The following is a 20,658-nucleotide window of genomic DNA, read 5'->3' as shown; positions in this document are numbered from 1 at the left end:
CTTTATCCAAGATCTTTAAGTTGTATTTACTTGCATTTGGCCCAGACTCTTTCCTTGCAGGGTTGGGCAACCCAGTCTTCGTTTCCCACCTTAAATGGAAGGAGTCTCTTGTGGCCCTACATATCCTCATCATATTTTGGCTACCATTAATTTCTCATTCATGTATTTTGATATGTGATAAACGAATAGATCTCCCGCATAAAATCACTCACTCTCTTTCCAGAATTCTTGCCACTTAGAAAGGCAAAAGGCAAAAAAGGCAATGATTTGCCTATTCCTGAGAAAACTGTTGCTATCCAAAATTAACAAGCCGTTTCAAGATGGCTGTCTGATACTCGCTAAAATAGTATAAAATGTCATTTACCGTCTATAATTCAGAACCATAACGTCACATATACATATTTTTTAACGTTTCTATAATTGTGGCTAGCACACATAAATTTCAGGCTAAAGAAGTATGAGAGATATCACATAGATCCATATCAATCCTTTGTATAGAGAAAACTTCTTTTTAAATATGCTGAAACCTGTAAAGAGGATCTCCTTGTCAGCAAAGATTACATCAGTAAAGCTTTCAAAGAAATCATCTCTTTGGGCAAGAGTTCAGTTTTGATCTTCAGCTGTGGTTCTGTTAACTTGCCTGTCGAGATCAATTAAAGTGGTTACCGCTTTTTTATTTCAAAAACGAAGTGGTTCTTGATCCTGGTTGTGGCTTTACATTTCATTGGGTAGATTTAAAAAGTAAACTACCCTTGCCTGGACCCCATGAGCATATGTAGTTCATCTGGAGTGCAGTGTGGACACTACTCCTCCTAAGTGATTCTCAGGTGCAGTTAGAGGTGAGAAGCATGGGAAGAAGTCAGCAAGGTAGAAAAGGCCATTTTCTCCGCAGCAGCACTAAGTCCCACAGCGATCTGTTCCCTTCTCATTACTTTATAAACCTTAAAACTACCTGCAAAATTCTTCGGTCACGGAATTCTTCTAATACCTTGCCGTGACACTTGAAAATATGTAACTTTAAGCTTAAGAAATTGAAAGAAGTGCAGCATGGGCAGATTAGCTCTGATCAGAAAACCAAATTATCTGGGTTCTGGGGAACCCATCGATTAACCATTGGAGAAAGATTAATCCATTGATTAACCTTGGAGAAAGTATATAGCCTCTCTGGTCTTCAGATTTGTTCCCGAGTCTCATGCCTGCTGTCATCTTTAAGGTTCTTGACATCATCAGTGGTCTGTCTGAGACCACTCAATGTCCCACAATTTTTAATCATCGGAGAGATTTTTATTTCGTTTAAAGTTCCCAAGGAGATTTTTATTTTTTTCTTAGTTTTTTCTTCTAATTTTTATTTAATTTCTAGTTAGTTCACATATAGTATAATATTGGTTTCAGGAGAAGAATTCAGTGATTCATCACTTACATATAACAGCCAATGCTCATCATAACAAGTGCCCTCCACCACCCCCCTCCCTCCATCAAGCCTCAGTTTGTTCTCTGTCATAAAAAGTCTCTTAGGGTTTGTTTCCCTCTCTGTCTTTTTTCCCCCCAGGGGATTTTTAAAAAGTAGCCCAATGCTATCATTTCCTTGAAACTTAATGTCCTTTCCTGTGGATCAAAATCCTTTTTCATACCTCTGAAGAAGTAAACCTCTCCAATCACTTTCATACAAACTCCGCCCTCAATGTTCAGGGAACTTGTTCCCCATCAAAGCCCCTAAAAGACTTGCTCTTCCCGCTCATTGGAGCCCGAGTGACCTGGCCCAGGAGCTATCCCATCTGGCACCGTCATATACACAGGAGCCTCAAATCTGTGCTCTGTGTTCTTAGGATACATTTCAACTTCTTTATCAGTCTTGGTCACCATGAATTTCCTTCAGGTCATGACTTCCCCAAGATTGTCTACATGTATAGTCATCACTGAGTGCTTAAGAAGTCATAGTCAAAAGGCCAAGTAGTTTGAGTATTTGTCATTTTTTTTCACGGATCTTTACATACTATTTAAAAAATAGCAATAAGTCACTCTTTATTACTGATATTGCACTTCTTAAATTTACGTACTAAAGACTAACAGGAACAGACATTTCTCATGAGGAATGAATACTTGAAATGTACTTGGCAGTAAGCATATGAGAAAACAGTCAATGACATCATAGATGCATTGCATCTGGTCACAAATACCAGTGACATAACTTACAATAACCTTTTGCTTATTGAAAATTGCCCAGACTCCTGCTGTACTGTTCCTTTGGAAAAGCTGCTTGGTATGTAGTGTTTAATTCAGTATTTTAAAGCCATCCTTTTGTAGGCCCGTTCCACTTTAGCGAAAGTTACAACGCCTGTGTGTTAGTTTTAAAAAAAAAAGCAAAGTTTATCGCCTGCCTCTCTCTCTCTCAGTATCAGAATATTAGTATTTTTAGGTGAATAAAATAGCCTATTTTAGAGATCTGCAGAGGGTAAGCTTGAATGTGTTGTTAATTTCATGTGCCATCAGGGTGAATAGATATGAAAAGGAATAATTTGATGAAAACATCCATGCTTTAGTATTATAATTATTTTAACAATGATGAAGTTTTATTATGGGAATAGAACCCTGTTTTCTCCTTCTCTGCCACTTTTTTTGGTATTATGGAATATTCACAATTTGAGAGAAATCACTCCATCACTAGAGTCATCTTATCTACAACCCCTAAGCAAATTGATTTTCCCACTATCTAATTTATCCAAAGAACATCTCCCTGGTCAGTATTACAAGCCATTTTTATTATTTTCCTACACTTGTTTATTAAGCATTTTGCACGTCATGTTTTGTCAACAGGAAAGGAAAAGTCACATCCAATTTTTTCTTTCTTTTTTTCCTCTCCTGCTCTATTACAAGATTGAAAGCCTAAAGAACGAGAGTTCAAATCTTGCTTGAAATATAGACACTTTATTCTCAACCAGAGAAATTCTGGATTTACGTTTCATTTTCTTGTGGAAAAATTACTTTAATTCAATTTTGGAAAAACCCACACATTTTACACGTGTGACCTGTAAATTTGTCCCTTGATTCCATTTAGGTGTTTGGCAAGAGTTCACAGATTTTGCCAACAACTCTCAAAGAACTGCTTTAATGGTCTAATTGTTACAATTTGGTAATTAGCCAGAGTCGCATTTCAAAGTGTGACCGATAAGATTTGGCAGAGTTAGCCAGTATTTCAGAAAATGGACTAGAGTCATAGAGATGCTACTATTGTTCTCGTCTTCACGTTTATACTTTTACTTTGGACTCCTGAGACGTACGGCTTTTGTGACTCTGCCACAACCTACTATTCCCAACACATCCCTGACAGCTGCAAGCATCTTTGGGGAAGTGTCCCCTCAAGTTCCTGTTTCCAGTCATTAATGCAAAAGAAAGAAAAACGCTAGAGGCACTGAGAACCATCCAACGCTTCAGCTGGCTTCAGCAATTGCCACTTGCGCAAGACCCGTGTTTGTGAAAGCAACCCAAGAATCTTTGAACAGGATGTAATCAACCTCCGATCTGCTGAGAAACACTGCAAAAATGACTTCCCCTGCCAAAAATAATAATGTCGTTTATGAGCAGCCCTTCCATGTCTAAGGAAGAAGTAGCCCCACGTGTGAGTTTCTGCTGGCTTCAGAGGAGCAGGCGAAGAAAAGGGCAAATCCTACCAACCCCAGCCTAAAATACACGGCATCAGAACGCACGGCAAGCTGTGGCTCATTCCAAAGGTGCTGGCAATATCCGGGAAGACTCCTATCCGCAAAAATCCAAAGGGTAAGTGACCCCGGACAAAGGGATTAGATTTGGCAGGAATTCCGTGCTGTCGCTTTCCCTCTGTAACCAAGCTGCCTTGTCTTGTGAAGGCAGAGCTGTTAAATACCTCTCAGACACCAGCCCCAACCCAAATCTTTCTTTCTTTCTTTCTTCCTGTCTTTTTTTTTTTTTTTTTTTTTTTCAAACTATCATTTGGCAGCTTCCCTTAAAGGACACCAAGAGCTCAGGAAGGAATATTCATGAATGCTCCTTTAGATAAGTTTCATCACAAAAGCCCTGCACCTACCTCCGTCAAGTCTGGGCTGCTGGGTCCGCATGGGCTGGATGTGAGACAAGACCCCGTATGATGGCTGCTCCGAATTTACCAGAAAGAGAGGACCTGAGATGCTTGTCCTTTAAGTGTCTCTAAACATGGTTTGCATAGCTGGATCTCTGCTTATCTGTGCCTTTCGGCTTTCGCTTCCATACATGGATCTGTTCCCAACAGTAACTCCAAGCTGTGGAAAAGAAGCTATCTGGCAGCTCTCCGCTTCATCCAACACATGGACGATAAAAATACACGTATAGAGATCCTTCCAGCCAGGCCCGTTTCCCACCCCGCCGTCCTGCCACTGTGCCTTTTTGGAAATACGCTTTCAGATTGGCATTTCCACTCCCCGGACGTTTAGGGAACAATCACTTTTCCCCTGATTCCCACGTAGAGCTTTTAGGATGTGGGTTTGCTTAGCTTATGAAAACAGAGGCACAATTATAACTCCTTACCACGGTCTGGTCTTCATCCTTAAAGATTTCAGCGATAAGATACGTACAGGACCTGCAAAATGTTGAGTGAATGGTGAATGTATAAATGAATGTCTGGACAAATGGATGTGAATTCGTACATGAATGAATACGTACATACTTAATGTATTTATTTAGTTAAGACGAGCTGTGAACACTCTGAATTATTGGTCTTAAAGGATAAGGTAGCAACGGAAGGTCAGAGTGATCAAAGTCTTCAAGACAGAAGGAGAGGCCAGGTTCTTCCGGACACAGCTTCTCATTTAGGATTTTGTGGCAATTCCTACTAATGTACCATCTAGCATACAGTTCGAGATTCAGAAAACTTTTTTATAATGTTAAAGAATGTAAATTCGAATAGAAGACTAGTTGCTACATTTATGAAGTGTCAGCGATACTTTAAAAGACGCATAACCTGGACCGGAATTTGAAGGGTAGGGAAGGAGAAATCTGGCTTCGGCTAATAAAGCTCTCGGTGAGAGGTCCTCCCCCAGGGGGCTGCGGAAACTCCACTTAACCTTCCAGTTCCTGAAAATTTGGCTTCTCTGTTTCAAAATTTCTCTCTTTTTTTCAGTCTGTTGTGACGCGCGTGCGCGTGTGTGTGTGTGCATGCGCGCACGTATGTGAGAGAATTCCCGAATAACATTTTTCCATTAGCCTTTTTGTTCCCAGTCCTGTTAAAATTCCTATAGACTCTCTTATCTGAAGAAGAAAAAATAAATTCGAGGTATGCAGAGATAATTCATTTTTGTGTACTGAAATGGAACAAGTTTGCTTAAAGCCTTCCAGAGGAAAAGGAGAAGGATGGATGACACAAGATTGGCAAAAGGATCATTGTTGCGGGTGGTTGACTGGTCGCTGGGGGACTCATTATATTATCCTCTCTCCTTTGCGTACATTTTCAAATTTGTGTAAAAGAGGGAAGGGTACAAAATAGCTGTACTAATGGCAAATTGGGGAATTCTGGATTCGAGTAATCTCTGTGCAAAGCACTAAGGCCAGAGCAGGGAGGGGCAAATTTTTTTTCATTCAAAATATTATGACATTCAAACCTTCCCCTCCCTCCCTCCAATCAGACATATGTGTGTGTTTGTGTGTGTGTAGAGTCTATATCGTAATACGTTTTATGTTAATATTATCTATATATCTTCAATCTGACATAAATGTATAGATAGATTCCACTTATTAGTGCATTTTATGTTGTATAGTATCTACACATTATATGTATGCATAATAATGTGTTATCTGTATAAAAATATATATTCTATATAAAAATAATGTATCTGAGGGAAATGAAGATATGATATTTAGTTAGTTAATTGGTTACTTTTTAAGACACGGTATTTAAAAAGCTGACCGTATGTAGCTCAGTGGCGGACCCAGCAGATGGCGGCTGTGCCGAGGGACCATTCAGTGCCCTCTCTTCCCTTGCCTTTTTCTACTTTAGAATTCCTAAAGGGAAACTTTGTTTTTTCACCGCCCCTTGCAGCCAGGGACAACCGTGTAACACACGTTCTGGTCAAATAGGCATAAATAGGAGTCTCCTGGGTGAGACTTCAGGAAAGTGTGTCTTTATCTGGTAAAAAGGGACAGGGTCAGCTTTGCCCCTCTTGTCCCTCTACCCCTCCCACCTATTTCCTTCCCACAGAATGAACCTGAAGACTGAAACTGCAGCCGCTGTGTGGTGACCCGGAGGGGACAAGGGAGAGGACAAAGGCCCGTGAGGTAAGGGAGCTGGACCAGACAGGCAGAAAGAACTTCAGGTATTGACAGCCTCACTGAGTTGCCCACCCCGGACTTCCTGTTATTGGAGAAAAATAAAACCATAATTCATACAGAAAGTGGACTTTTAATTTTTTTCAGATGCAGGTGTTTGGGTGGATGATGGTAACATTCAGACTCCAATTCTGATTTTTCCACTCCCCACTCCACACTTTTCAATCCTTCCCCAAAACATTTAGGATAAAATATAAATGGCTTAACTTAGTTCTCAGGGATGTTTTAAAATTTACTTGCAATTCACATATTTTTTTAAAAAGTTTTTATTTATTTATTTATTTTGAGAGACACAGAGACAGTGGGAGGAGCAGAAAGAGAGAAAGAGAGAGAGAGAGAGGGAGAGAGAGAATCCCAAGCGGGCTCCACACTATCAGCACAGAGCCTGATGCAGGGATCAAACCCCTGAAGCCGTGAGATCATGACCTGAGCCGAAACCAAGAGTCGGAGGCTTAACCGACTGAGCCCCCCCAGGTGCCCCAATTACAATTCACATCTTAATCTCGTCTCTGGTCACTCACCCACCCAGGTCCTTTCATTGAAGCCACCTCCAGTGACCTGTACTGCATGCACAGCCTGACTACGTAGAAAGCCGTGGCTTTCCTCACATTTCTTATGCTATTTTCCTGCACCTTTTCTTTCTGCGTAGAACATTCGTCATTGTCTTCTGTGTTTAGCTAACTCTCCTTGAACTTCAAGGCTCGGATCAGCTGCTCTTTCCTCCGGGAGGACGCTGGCCTTTCCAGTGCGGTTTAGGATCTGGAGCACACGTTGTACAACTCTGCCTTCCCACGCTATAACTCTAGGGTAACTGCTATTTCACCCGTTTGCTTTTTCAATTCAGCTTCAAGTTCCACAAAGTCAGGGAACAGATTTCACCTGCACTTGTATTATTAGGACTTAGCCTACAATAGGCATTCAATACAATATTTAACTAAATAAATGATGGAATGGATAGATCAATAAATTATTCTTGATCAGAGAGAGAAAGAAAGATTTCATGGAATAAGTGCATGGCTTAGAATTAGACTCCTCACTCTTGAAGCAGGGTTAGAACTGAGACAGGGACAGATTCAGGCACAGACCAAGGACCAAGTACAAAGGTCCCGAGTTCCTGAGTGAACAAATGGTAGATAAGAAGGCAGGAATTCCAGGTGGACAAAGTTGAGTCAAAGCCGAGAGGCAAAATGGTACAGAATCTGTTTGACTAACTGTGAGGAGTCCACCTGGGCTGAGGCTTGGGACGGAGGAAACCCAAAGGACCTTGAGTGACAGGCTTAGCATGTTGGTTTGGGGTATATTAAGTGGAGGAGTTACGGCACAATCAAAGTTGCGATTTTTTTTATGAGACTTAATTTTCCTTCTTGATGAGTTTTGATGATAATAGAATGATACAGGAATCTTGAAAGCAAACGTTTACAAAGAAAAGCGGGTGGTTGGGTTCCTACTTGGCACTCTCTGCAAGAAAATTCTTCTTTTTTAAAGCTTATGTATTTATTTTCAAAGGGGGGAGGAGCACAACCAGGGGAGGCGTAGAGAGAGAGGGAGACAGAGGATCCGAAGCGGGCTTGGTGCTGACAGCAGAGAGCCCCATGTGGGCCTCGAACCCACAAACCATGAGATCATGACCTGAGCTGAAGTCAGATGCTTAACCAACCAAGCCACCCAGGTGCCCCAACTCTGCAAGAAAATTCTTAATATCTTCTTTGCTCCTAAAGGGACATCTTACTTTCTAGGTTCACTATTAAATTTAATGTGTTAGAAGGGAAGAAGGAAGAGGAGGAGGGGTGTAGAAGTGTATAATCACACCTCAGAATGAAGTGTTGGGGCTTCAGCTAGTTTAAAAACTTGTCTGCATGCTTATACGAACACTTGTATTTTAAATTCTTCCCAGGGCTTTGAAAATGCAGAACCATTGTGCTTAACATCAGAGATTGCTTCTAGAAGATCTCTTAAGTAATTCTTTTTTTAAAAAGTTTTTAAAATATTTATTTATTTTTGAGAGAGAAAGAGACAGAGCAAAAGTGGGGGAGGAACAGAGACAGAGGGAGACACAGAATCTGAAGCAGGCTCCAGGCTCTGAACTGTCAGGACAGAGCCCGACGCAGGGCTCAAACCTATAAACCGTGAGATCATGACCTGAGCCAAAGTCGGATGCTCAACCGACTGAGCCACCCAGGCGTGCCTATCTCTTAAGTAATTCTAATAGCTCTAATATAATAAGGATATTTAATTCATTTGATGTTTTCATTATTAAAATATTTGATTATTTGTGGTGTATATCCTCATATGTCAGATTACGTGATCTGGTGCTTTCAAGTCATCAACAATGATTTAGCTCTAACCGAGCTGGTGGCACCCTGGGAGATGATCTTGGGTAAATTCATCTCTTTTTTGCTCTTCACAGGGTTTGATTTTGTTCTTCTATGCCATTTGCAAATGATGAGCCCTCTTCCTCTGCTTTGGAACTCATGTCCCATGATCTGCAAGAAACATTTTTTTAACGTTCATTTATTTTTATTTTTGAGAGAGAGACAGAATGTGAGCGGGATGTCAGAATGTCAGAGAGAGAGAGAGAGAGAGAGAGAGAGAATCCGAAACAGGCTCCAGGCTCTGAGCTGTCAGCACAGAGCCCGATGCAGGGCTCAAACCTACAAACTGTGAGATCATGACCTGAACTGAAGTTGAATGATTAACCAACTGAACCACCCAGGCCCTCCTGCAAGGATCATTTTTAAAAGACTATTTGCAAACAGATTTTTGGGGGGTGTTTGGGGGGAGGTGCTTCCAATGATTAACACCTGAACAACAGAATAGAAAGCCCAAACTGGTCTCGTATTCCTTCTGGGCTTTAAGGTCTCAAACCCTTCATAGGTGTCCAATGATACTCTTTTGACTTTATGTGAATGTAAGGACCTCCCTGTAGAAGAAAGCAAGAGAAATGGTATAGTCATAGTTACTTGTGAGTTTAGTCCTATTTTAAAAACATTTTAAAAACAAAGCAAAGAAAACAAAATCAACATTATTCAATTATTTTTGCTCTCTATTGAAACTGTAGATTCTCAGGGGCTCCTGGGTGGCTCAGTCTGTTAAGCGTCCGACTTTGGCTCAGGTCATGATCTCACAGTTCGTGAGTTCGAGCCCCGTTTCGGGCGCTGTGCTGACAGCTCAGAGCCTGGAGCCTGCTTCACATTCTGTGTCTCCCTCTCTCTGCCCCTTCCCTGCTCATGCTCTGTCTCTCTCTGTCTCAAACATAAATAATCATTTAAAAAAAATAAAAAAGAAAAAGAAACTGTAGATTCTCCTTTGTAAGTGGATTAGAATATTCCTGACTTCAGGAACTGAGCCCATTATATACTGTATAGTACCTAATACGGTGTTCTATACTAAATAAATTCCTAGAGTAATATTTCTAAATAAATAAATTTTAAAAAATATTAAGGACATTAATCTACTCAGATTTTGCTGTTATTAGGATTTTTTTTCATCACCAGACACTGACTATATAAAAAAAAATCAGTGTTTAAAAGGATTTACTAATTGTAATAGTGTATCATTTAAAGTGTATTCTATCTTCCTGTGTAGACAGCCTAGTTAAGCTTGATCATGTCCCTGGGCTTATCACTAGAGAACAGGCAGAGACATTAATGCTAATGTAAAATATAATGAAGAAGTTTTTTTGTTTTGTTTTGGTTTTGCATATATTTCATTGAGGTATAGGGAGAGCTTGAAGAGACTGAAGGGAAGAAATTGCTTACAAGTTATTTTCACTGCAATTGTTGGACACCGGAGTAGAGAGAAAATGTTGGAATGCCATAGCATTCTCTCTCAACACCGCAGCTGGACCCTAGTGATTTTTGCAGGAGAAGGTGATTTAAAGGCACTGATGAACGAGGAGGCATCCCGTCAGGCTTAGTTGGAACGAGACTGATTTGGAAGAACTGAGGGGTAAAACAGAGAACTATGAGGCTATGAAGGCAGGGAAGCATTTCTCCAAACACACTTGGCCATTGGTTCAAAGACAAGTTGAAAGACTTTGCAAAAGTGCATGTTACTAAGCATTTCTTACAAAGTAACCGTGCCCAGAGGCTCACACAGCCGTCTACACCCATAAAATATTGTATATGTCATCTACGCTATGCATTAACGTAGGTAAAAGGCATGATGAGTGTTTAGAAAAATGCACAGACATTACACGAAGATATATATTTCTCCAAAATGGAGCTTATTTTATTTGAGATACTTTCAGACTACCTACAAGCTACTTTAATGAGATTGCTTTCTGAAGGCAACAAGTTCAGTAAATCACTCTGCTTTTCTCCAGTCTTTTCATCCTGCATGTGCAATTTTAACCATGATGGAAGGAGAGACTCTCTGGTCCAAAAAACTCAACATATTTCTTATCCACAGACACAGGTAAGTGGAAACAACCATTCTTCCATGTCGGCATTAGTCATTGTGATCTGTTTTTAACTTGTTGCAGAGTCAAATAACACTGGTGTGTGTCATAAAATGTCTCCAAATATTCCTGGGCTTGTTCATTTGCTTCAAGCACATAAAGAGGCAAATGTTAAAGCAATGTGTTCTGATCAAGAAACAGCTGGAAATGGCAGCTGCCTGATACGGAGCAATCAAGAATGGAAGGTTTATTTTGGACGAGAGGTGTTGTCCAACTGTGAGACTGAGTGATTGCAGCTGAGAATAAGTGCAAACACAATCAATAGTGGCTCCAGGTCTGAACTCATTGAGAACCTGTCTCGTGTCACGTCTTTTTCTGCTGCCACAGTCACACTACATCTGTAGACGCTGATACTATCCGTGGAGGAGGTAAAAAGTTCTTCAGTTTATTCTTATTCTTAAGGACAGCTTCTGAGCTGTCATGATTTGAAATTACAATGACCAAAAGGCTCCTTCAGGAAAAAAGAAACAATATATTCCAAAGTCAAATTGTACAACGGACAGGTAAGAATGCCTCAACTTTAAATGGTCTTGGGTGGGCATTGCCTCAAGAGCCAGCCAAGTTGTTCTCTGCTTTCTGGAGTTGTATGACTGTGGGTGAAGTGATTTCATTCTTCCCGGTCCCTAACAGTGATGTTATTTTATCAATACAGACCGTAGAAGCAGCTCAATAAATGTTTTCTGTTGAACAATCTATAATCGCGACATTTGATATTGAATTTCAATACTACTTCAGCATAACCTGATTGAATTCAACTCCACTTCAACACAAATATTTGTTCAAAATATGTGTTTCGTTATGCCTCATTATTTATAGGCATACTTCATGTATCACACACAGATATATCACAGACACATAAAGACAGACACGTAACTACGTAAGAAATATTCCTCAAACGTATGCTTTGTGGAGGATATCTTAATAATAGCACTTTTTAAAATAAAAATCTTTCTCCTGTTTATATTACAAAAATGACCACTTGATGGTTCATAAATCTTTCCCTTCTTTCCTTTGTGCCTATATCTGTGTAAGGTCTTGATGGGCCAATCACCACATGGAATGCAAACGCTGATAAAATAAAGTTCCTGACCTCGGTGGGGATTAACATTCACTTGTTCCTTCACCCGATCTTTCCCAGCTAGCATTCTCATTAGATGTTTTCAGTTAAAAACACAAAAACAAGAACAAACAAAAAAACCACTTATTTTAAGACCCGGGGAGTCAACCTGGAGCCTCGGCAGCCTTTACCCTTGCTGTAGCTCTTCTCTGCTTTCTACACTCAGATGTGCAACCCTCTTTTTCATCTGGTTGCTTTTATAATGCCAAGGGAAGAAGCACATTATTTGGAGTACAATCTTTGGGTCCAGAGTATCGAAACGCTCCTCTTCGTGACAATGCCAAGTGACTTTATTTGTTCCATGAAGCCCTTGAAAACAGTAATGCATTTGAAACATCAGAGGGGAAGCTGTCAAAGGAAAAAAAGAATTATCTCCACCACCACCTACACTGTCTTGAACAAAATTATAATGTCGTCGTATGGAAGGAAGTCCGTTCCATAGAACACTACTTTTATTAACACGGGCGTGTAATCCTGGAGGCTTAAAGGTGTCAGGTCTGACCAGGAGATAAAATAGATATATTTTATATACCATTTGTTGGTATTCGTACAGCATTTTTCTTTTGAGGATCCCAAAGCGATTAATCTTTCTTGTTGTTTGAAATCTTAGCCAGTGTGCTTTAATGCATCTAGCAACCTTGGAGTAAGCAGGTCTCAGGGTAGGTGAAGCTTTTAGGGATTTAATTTCTGGTTAAGCCTGGAAAACAAGAGGGTAATGACCTCTAAACCCCGGCAGCCCATGCACCCGGGCAGTGTCTTCACGGACTGTTGCTGCATGGGTATGGGGACATTATTCAGAGCCCCAACCCCAACATTGCTCCTGCCTGCATGATCCTCTGCCAAGTAACAAATTAAAAGGCCCAACTCAATCACTTCTTTGAAGGTCCAGCGTCCATACTCAGAAATGGCAGAGGGTTCATTCCAAAATGTTCGTTTTCTACTGAAAAGGCTACATCAAACTTTCTAGCATCATAGCAATAGTTTTTAACTTTTAATTTAAAAAAAATGTTCTATTTAGAGCATTTATATTTCACATCAGCATAGTTATTTTGGGGTTGAGATGCCATACTAAAGAACCATGAGGTCCTTATGATATTAGGATTTATGCAAGAAAGAGCACATTGTTACCATGGGGATCAGTAAATAGTCTTGATCTGAGACACTAGTTCCCACTGCCAAGACATGGGTGGGAGAAGGTGGTTCCCACAGACTCTGTTTTCTCTAGGCTAAAAATATCGTATGATTTCTATTAAAGGGCAATTAAAAAAATTCCCAGTGATTTAACCTAAAAGAAACGTACCCTATCATTTGCAGAACAATTCGGCAGTGAGCTCGCTATCTAATACTTAGGGACGGCATTTGTATGCAATATTAATTATGCTCATGTGCCGTCATATCAAAGGTGGTGTTGCAACTGCAGCCTTTTTTAGTGATGTTTCACATTGGTCTTCAAAAAGAAATGGTGTATAGAGATACAAATATCACAGACATAAATGACTACTTTTTAAGGTTTACAATATAAATTTAGCACCTTGAAGTTAACTCTTCAAAATAGCTGTTTTGGGAGCACCTGGGTGGCTCAGTTGGTCAAGTGTCTGACTATTGATTTAGGCTCAGGTCATGATATCATGGTCATGAGGTCGAGCCCCGCACAGGGCTCCACACTCAGTGCGGAGATTAAGATTCTCTCTCTTCCTCTGCCTCTCTGCCTCTCCCCTGCTCACACTCTCTCTGTCTCAAAACAAACAAACAGAAAGTTGTTTTGGCTTGTGAAATGTTGCTTCAAAAGGTTGTGATGTACGTGAATTCTCTGACTGTTGCTTTTACGGCCTCTAGTCAAGAAATCCAAAACATTACAATTCTTTTCCTGAAGCTTACTACTAAGTAATACGTCAAAGTATCTACAATTAACCCTTGCATTCACAAGGTGCTGTAGAATCTGCAAAGTGATTTTACCGTCAATCATTGTGCCCCATGTACTTCACAATCCTATGAGATAAGCAGGGTTGGTAATAAGGTAATAGTCTCCTTTTGTATGATGAGATTGAAACGTAAAAAGGTCAGAATGATTGCCTAAACCTACAAGGTTAATAAGCGTAAGACTGAGCGCGAGGTCTCACAATGAAAGAGACTCTTCTTCCTGTGGTGTTAGGAAAATGACACGCTTCATTTCATACAATTGGTCCTATAAACTCTATCATCATATCATCAAGACTTCTGGATTCAATTCGGTGACAATGAACACTAAAGTGTGATGTGAATTATTGTCTGAAAATGTTGTTGAACTAAACAGCCGTTAAGTCAAATTATCCATTGGGTGGGGCAGGATATCATTCATGGCCCTGTAAGGGCATTTATTTTAAGAAAATTTGACACACATTGAAAGGAACTAAATTTTAGTTCATTATAAATTTTGCCAAAATTAAGTTTTATTTTACCACTTAAAAGGTAGGTTTCTTCCTCCTCCTCGTCTTCCACCTCCTTCTCCTCACTGCCCTCCCCTCCCCGACCTAGTGTGACTTGTGAGGCCTTGGTAAGTTTATCATCGCACAACTCAACCTGTTTCTTTTTTTTTTCCTCTTTGTTTTTTGTTCTTTCATTACTTTGCTGGAATCAAGGTAGCACCGCCAGGTTTAAAACATTATTACTATTCCTCATGCTGTCTTCTTCTAAGGTATGTTCTTTATATAGAATATTTGTTGGGCTCTTTCCAGGTTTAAATGAGTATAATTCATCAAGGGATCAACACTAACTGAAGAACTAAAGTCTATGCATTTTGAATGACTGCTTCTCAGAAGTTCTAAAGCACGTTTTCTTCTTAAACATCGCTCCTTTTTCTGCCGGCTCGTTACTCCCTGAACATCATTTTTAACAGCACTGGCTTTGATAAGAATTTTACTTTTTCCAACTGCCCCCTTTGGAGACTTCTGTTGGTTCCTACTACCCACGTCCCTAGAGTCAAATGTTTCTAGTCTTCTAGGCTTTGTTCTCACCTTACCTTTCATTCCCATGAGTCACCCCCGTGACCTTCCACAAGTTTTATTTTCTCCTTAGATTGTAGAGTTGGCTTCTTATGTTTGCTACCAGAGACTCCTGCTTGCTATACAAGAAGAAAACGAAAGTGCTATAATTAAGGCTGTTTCCTCATGCAACTAATACTATGAAATAACCAAGTATTTTTGTTATCGAGCATTATTTATTACAGCAGCATTATAGTTTCCTGAAACCACTAACATTCATTTATGGAGATATTTTTACATTTTGCTTGAATCTCACATTAGGTTGTGCTTATCCCGTTCTGAGGGAGGGAGCCCAGATAAAATATATCCGCTTTCAAAAGCTCCCTACGATCTTTATACATGGAGCAGTGGTTCCCAAACCACATCAAAATCTGCTGGGCTCGAGACTCACTCTTTTGGATAGTATACCACTTACCAGGCTCATTTAGGAGACATAGAAACGGAAGTTCTGGTTGCCCAGGTAATTTCTCTAGGTCAAGGACAAAAGTCATTTAGCTTTTTCTCCAGTCTAGGAATCTGTTTGCTCTGCTAATTGACCTAGCCGAATCAGATCAATAATGCCCCTTATCCGCAGTGAAGAAGGTAAGAAATCCATTCCAAAGTGGTGGATGCTTTGCTTTTCTCTCCTTCATGCTGCCTGCTAATGTGAATCTGGGCGTAACAGACACTACTTGGCAAAAGGTAAGTGCACCGAAGTAAAAACCATATTCTTAATGAGTTCATTTATTCCTGACAGAGGCTTAGGTTTTTACCCATCCAAGATCATCATGAAGTCACCGTGAAGAAGTGCCTTCCTATATTTTGAAATCTTGAGGAGTGGAGACTGGAGGGAACGGGGTGAGAACATTGCCCGCCAGGGTCCCTCTGAGTTCAGGTCTCCTGCATCTGTGGATTTACAACAAACGCAGTCCCCTGGAAGCTTACATTCAGATTGGGGCCAAAAAATAAGCACAAGAATAACCAAATCCATTCTTGACCAATTATATATATTTTTTTTCCTTCTCCTTATTAATATGTTAAAGAAGGGATGATGGGAATTTGTGGAAAAATAATTGGGAGAGAAACTCATTTTCTCTAATCCAGTCTACTGCTTGTCCTGTGTTCCCACATCCATAACCATTTGCCCAATCACTCAGTTTTGGGACCAGCCTTCCAACCGGTCTCCATGCCTCCTGCCTGGACTTCCTCCTGTCTTCTTCTCACATTGCATCCAAAATGATCTTTACTAGGCTTGTATCTGATTTTATCACTCTGCTGATTTAAATCTTTTGGTGGCTTCCCAGAGCTTTGTGGTTTCTCTCAAAATCCCCAGCTTGCTATCCAAGCTCCTTCATGTGACATGGCACCTGCCTGCTTCTTTTGTCTCATCTTTCATTTCAAGCCCACAAGCATTTTCTGCTCTGGTCCTATCAAACTCTTTGCCTCTGTCCTCAAGAATTTCCCAGATATCATTCTCTTCACTGAAAACATTTTTTTTTTTGAGTTTTATTTACTTATTTTGAGAGAGAGAGAGAGAGAGAGAGCGAGCGAGCATGAGCAGGGGAGGGGCAGAGAGAGGGAGGGAGAGAGAGAATCCCAAGCAGGTACTGCACTGTAGCGCAGAGCCTGAGGTGGGGCTTAAACTCACAACCCGCGAGATTGTGACCTGAGTGGAAACCAGGAGTCGGACGCTTAACTGACTGAGCCACCTAGGCACCCCTTTACTTAAAACCTTTTTAATCTCTTCTACCCATTTAATTCCCATTCTTTAAGACTGAGTTCTTGAAAAATACTCCTTCTGACTTCTTAATATTCCCGCCCCCCCCCCCACCTGCCATGTCTCCGAATCACCCTCAGCAGCTATTTTAGGACTTGTCATATAAGATTACACGTTCTGGTTTATGGTTCTGTGCTGTCCCCTGGATGTAAAACTCTATGACGAAAGGGCCACCTGGGTGGCTCAGTCAGGTAAGGGCTTGACTCTTGATCTCAGCTCAGGTCTTGATCTCAGTGAGTTCAAGCCCCACGTTGGGCTCCGCAATTGAATGTACTTAAAAAAAATAAAACAGCTCTATGAGGGGAAAGGGTGTGCCACTATGTCTTTATATGGCCAGCACCTAGAGGCGTGCAAGTTATGTAGCAAACAATCAGATCTGCTTTTGGAATTCAAGAAGAAAGTGAGTGAGTTAATAAAGCAAGGAGATAGATGGATGATGTAAACTCAAGTTTGCCAGGAAGGCAGACTTGCAAAGCACACGTTGCCACAAACAGTTTCTCATGGCTGAGTATCTCCTTTTGCAATCCCGTCTCCACTCTTTCCCTTCTGCGGAAACCATGCTTTTCAGGCCCAGCCCGCCAGGACTCTCCCCAGGACTCTAGGTGAGGCTCATTTCCCTCTCTAATAAACATCTACTGGCTATCCCATACTCTTGCTCAATCAAGTTATCTCATTTCCCTGAACCAATTAACTCAAAATTTCCATCTCTTCTGACATGTTTTTCTCAATTAATTAGAAAAGAGAGTAAATTCCCATTAGTACTCTTGTATCTGAATGTGGAGATCATCATCCACTTCTTCAGCCCCAAATACAGCTCCATTGTTTCATTAGGCTCACAGCACACTAAGGGGTGAATGAGAACCATAGAGCCCGAGACCTGAGCGTGAGCTCCAGGCTTCCCACTTTCTGTCTGTGTCATGTAGGGTCTGTTACCTCCTCTTGGCGTCGCAGGCTCTTTTCCAGAAGGTTGTGGATTACAGCGTCCTCCACGTACAGATTTGATAGTATGACGTGATGAGATCGGTTAGCCTCTAATCCCTGACACATAGGTTCTCTGGAGATCAATAGTCGTTATGTGTGTTAATATGAAAGATCTTTCTCTTGATATTGGATAGGTTGAATTTCATTTTGTTTTACACTTCTAGGTCACGGATTTTTCAATATTGCAAATCATAGTAAAAGAGGCACTTTATCATCTCCCGTCATCACAAGAAAAAGAAGGGTGAGTAGAGCAGAGTAAGGTATTTTGACCGAGACCCCATGCACATAACCTTTATTACAGTACCTTGTTATAATTGTTCTATTTATTATTGGCTATTAAGAGTTGTTCATCTCTTACTGTGCCTACTTTATAAATTAAACTTCCTCATAGGTATGTATTGTAGGAAAAAACATATTATATGTAGGGTTAGTACAGCTGCACTTTCAACCATCCACTGGAGATCTTGGAAAGTCTCCCCACAAATAGGATGTACCACTGTATGACCTTCTTTTAGTTCCTTGAAAATGTTCTCCTCTCACCACTGGACCTTTGCACATTCTGTTCCCTATGTTTAAAGGCCCCTCTGCACCTCTTGCCATTTATCTTTTGATTTCTATAAAAACTTCAAGCATTAGCTGAAAAATACCTTGCTTGAGGGAGTTACCTCTGAAAAGCCGCAGACTAGGTGAGGCCCCCATCATATATGCTTTTGTAACAACCTCCTACTCTTTCGAGCATCTATTAAAATTCTAATGAAGTTAAGTATGTTCACTTGCCTATTTTTCACCTTTTGAGAACTGGTATGATTTCTATTTCTTCACCACCTTATCCACAGTATAAGCTCCAGTGTTGTGCTTATGCTAAGAGCTCAATAAATAATTTTTGAATGAGTATGTGAATGATGGTAAATGACCTGGACTCCAGGAAGGCACTGTGCACCTAAGGGGGAGTGATGATAAATCAAGCTGGAGAAGACTACAAGAGTCAAATATTTTTTTAAAAATTTTTTTAATGATATTATTTATTTTTGAGACAGAGAGAGACAGAGCATGAGCAGGGGAGGGGCAGAGAGAGAGGGAGATACAGAAACCAAAGCAGGCTCCAGGTTCTGAGCTGTCAGCGCAGAGCCCGACACAGGGCTCGAACTCACGGACTGCGAGATCATGACCTGAGCCGAAGTCGGTCGCCCAACCGACTGGGCCACCCAGGCGCCCCTACAAGAGTCAAATCTTGAAGGGCGTTGAGTACATAACAAATCTGGACTTACTCTCAAGTGTGATTAGCAGCCATTAATTTTTTTTTTTTTTTAAGTTTAGACTTTTTCAGGTTTGTTGACTGGCTGAAGAGTGGATTGGTACAGAAAGAAGCTGGAGTCGGGCAAAACAATTAAGAAGTGAGTGCAATTATCTGGGAGAGGAAAATTAAGAGCATACCCTAAAGTAGTGTTTCTCACATTTGTTGCATACCATAATCGTGTGAATGGTTAGTAAAGCCCACAGAGGCCCAGGCCCCTTGATGTAGGAGGGCTCATGGGCCTTTGTATTTGTACCAATACAGTTTCCCCAGGGGATTCTGAAACCCATACATGTGAGAACCACTGAAGTGAATTTAAGATAGTGAGATGTAGTCTTGATAAAGGTGAATGATTTTTTTTCTTTTGAGGCGGGGGATGGGTACAAGTAAGGAGTATATGCTAAATTCTAGGTTATTGGCCACAATAGCCAGTTCTGCCATTGGCTAGAATGGAAAGAGATCATTAGTTTTGCATCTTTGTTATTGGGATTAAAGTTAGTCTCGTTCTCATTTTATTGGTGTCTCTCCTCTACAAAATCTATCCCAGTTGGTCCGTGAAGAGCTGGGGTCGGAATCCCTCCTGCCATGATGAAAGAGATTATAATAGAACTCACATTCCCCCTCTGTGATAAGGTCTTACCAATTCACAAGTGAGAAGTTGTATGTATCTCAGAATTACATGCTTTTTCTCTACGTGTGTTGTGTCACTGTCCACTTCATTTCCCTATGAAAGAAAAAGCATGTGACGTTCACTACAGTGCTTCTTATTTTGGTAGTGTTAGGTATCTGCCCATTTGTTGCCACATCTTTTGCGATTCATAGAAGTTTACTCTGAGCACCCAAACTCTGGATAATATTAAATCTTGTGGGGGCGCCTGGGTGGCTCAGTCGGTTGGGCGACCGACTTCGGCTCAGGTCATGATCTCACGGTCCGTGAGTTCGAGCCCCGCATCGGGCTCTGTGCTGACAGCTCAGAGCCTGGAGCCTGTTTCAGATTCTGTGTCTCCCTCTCTCTCTGACCCTCCCCCATTCATGCTCTGTCCCTCTCTGTCTCAAAAATAAATAAATGTAAAAAAAAAAATTTAAATCTTATGAAAGAACAACTGAGAAAGTGTTTACCCATCATCTGCATTAGGTGCCACCCACACACTAGTATGGTGCTAGTATTTGCTGATCTTTAATAGTACTACTGAAATTGAAAAAAATGTGTTGCAGATTTAATATTAGTTTGGCGTCTTCCTAAGGCCTGGAACATGGTAGCATTCCTTGGGATTTGTACTCTAGGGGGAAATAGAAGCGTAATTTAAGGGTAAATACAATTTACTGTGTAACATAAGAGTAAATATCCAAGAGCAAGAATCAGGGAAGATCCAAAAGGTAAAATGGTCTGGGTTGATATTCCTGTCTCTAGTCTCACCACACAATATAATTCACCCTAAATATGTTTTTAACTAAAATATTAAAAACGTCCCTTCATTTGTCATAGTTACAGACAACCTGGAATCATAGAAAGGGCTTGAGCGCTAGTCTGGACACATAACCAACCGTGGGACCTTGTGCTCATCACTTAAATGCTTTGTGTGTCAGTTTCCTCAACTTTGTTTTATTTTATTTTTTTAAGTTTATTTATTTTGAGAGAGCACACGCGCACATGAGGGAGTGAGGGGCAGAGAGAGAGGGAGAGAGAGAGTCCCAAGCAGG

At 40.7% G+C, this 20,658-nt stretch overlaps 1 protein-coding gene and 1 long non-coding RNA gene across 8 annotated transcripts in view; one reads left to right on the top strand and one right to left on the bottom strand.

Moving 5' to 3' along the window:
* Positions 1–4,527, bottom strand: part of SLC8A1 (solute carrier family 8 member A1) — a 385,679-nt gene extending 381,152 nt beyond the window's left edge. For 3 of the 5 annotated variants that reach the window (XM_030311225.1, XM_030311226.1, XM_030311232.1), the window contains exon 1: positions 4,061–4,524. The gene's annotated coding sequence lies outside the window, so the exon portion shown is untranslated. Of the gene's footprint in view, positions 1–4,060 lie in introns of all 5 variants that reach the window. The other 2 variants (XM_030311230.1, XM_030311231.1) reach the window with 2 other exon arrangements.
* Positions 3,142–19,858, top strand: LOC116737991. 3 transcript variants are annotated; one of them, XR_004343437.1, is made up of 5 exons: positions 3,142–3,774; positions 6,203–6,279; positions 10,655–10,746; positions 17,828–17,904; positions 18,981–19,858. It is a non-coding gene; the product is annotated as an uncharacterized LOC116737991 (long non-coding RNA). The 3 variants fall into 3 exon arrangements; XR_004343436.1 differs by lacking the exon at positions 18,981–19,858 and having other exon boundaries at positions 17,828–18,637; XR_004343435.1 differs by lacking the exons at positions 17,828–17,904; positions 18,981–19,858 and having other exon boundaries at positions 10,655–11,004.
* The last annotated feature ends 800 nt before the right edge of the window (positions 19,859–20,658 follow it).

This window comes from Lynx canadensis, chromosome A3, assembly GCF_007474595.2.
Source record: "Lynx canadensis isolate LIC74 chromosome A3, mLynCan4.pri.v2, whole genome shotgun sequence".
Taxonomy (NCBI): Eukaryota; Metazoa; Chordata; class Mammalia; order Carnivora; family Felidae; genus Lynx; species Lynx canadensis.
This window is presented reverse-complemented; position numbering and strand designations above follow the sequence as displayed.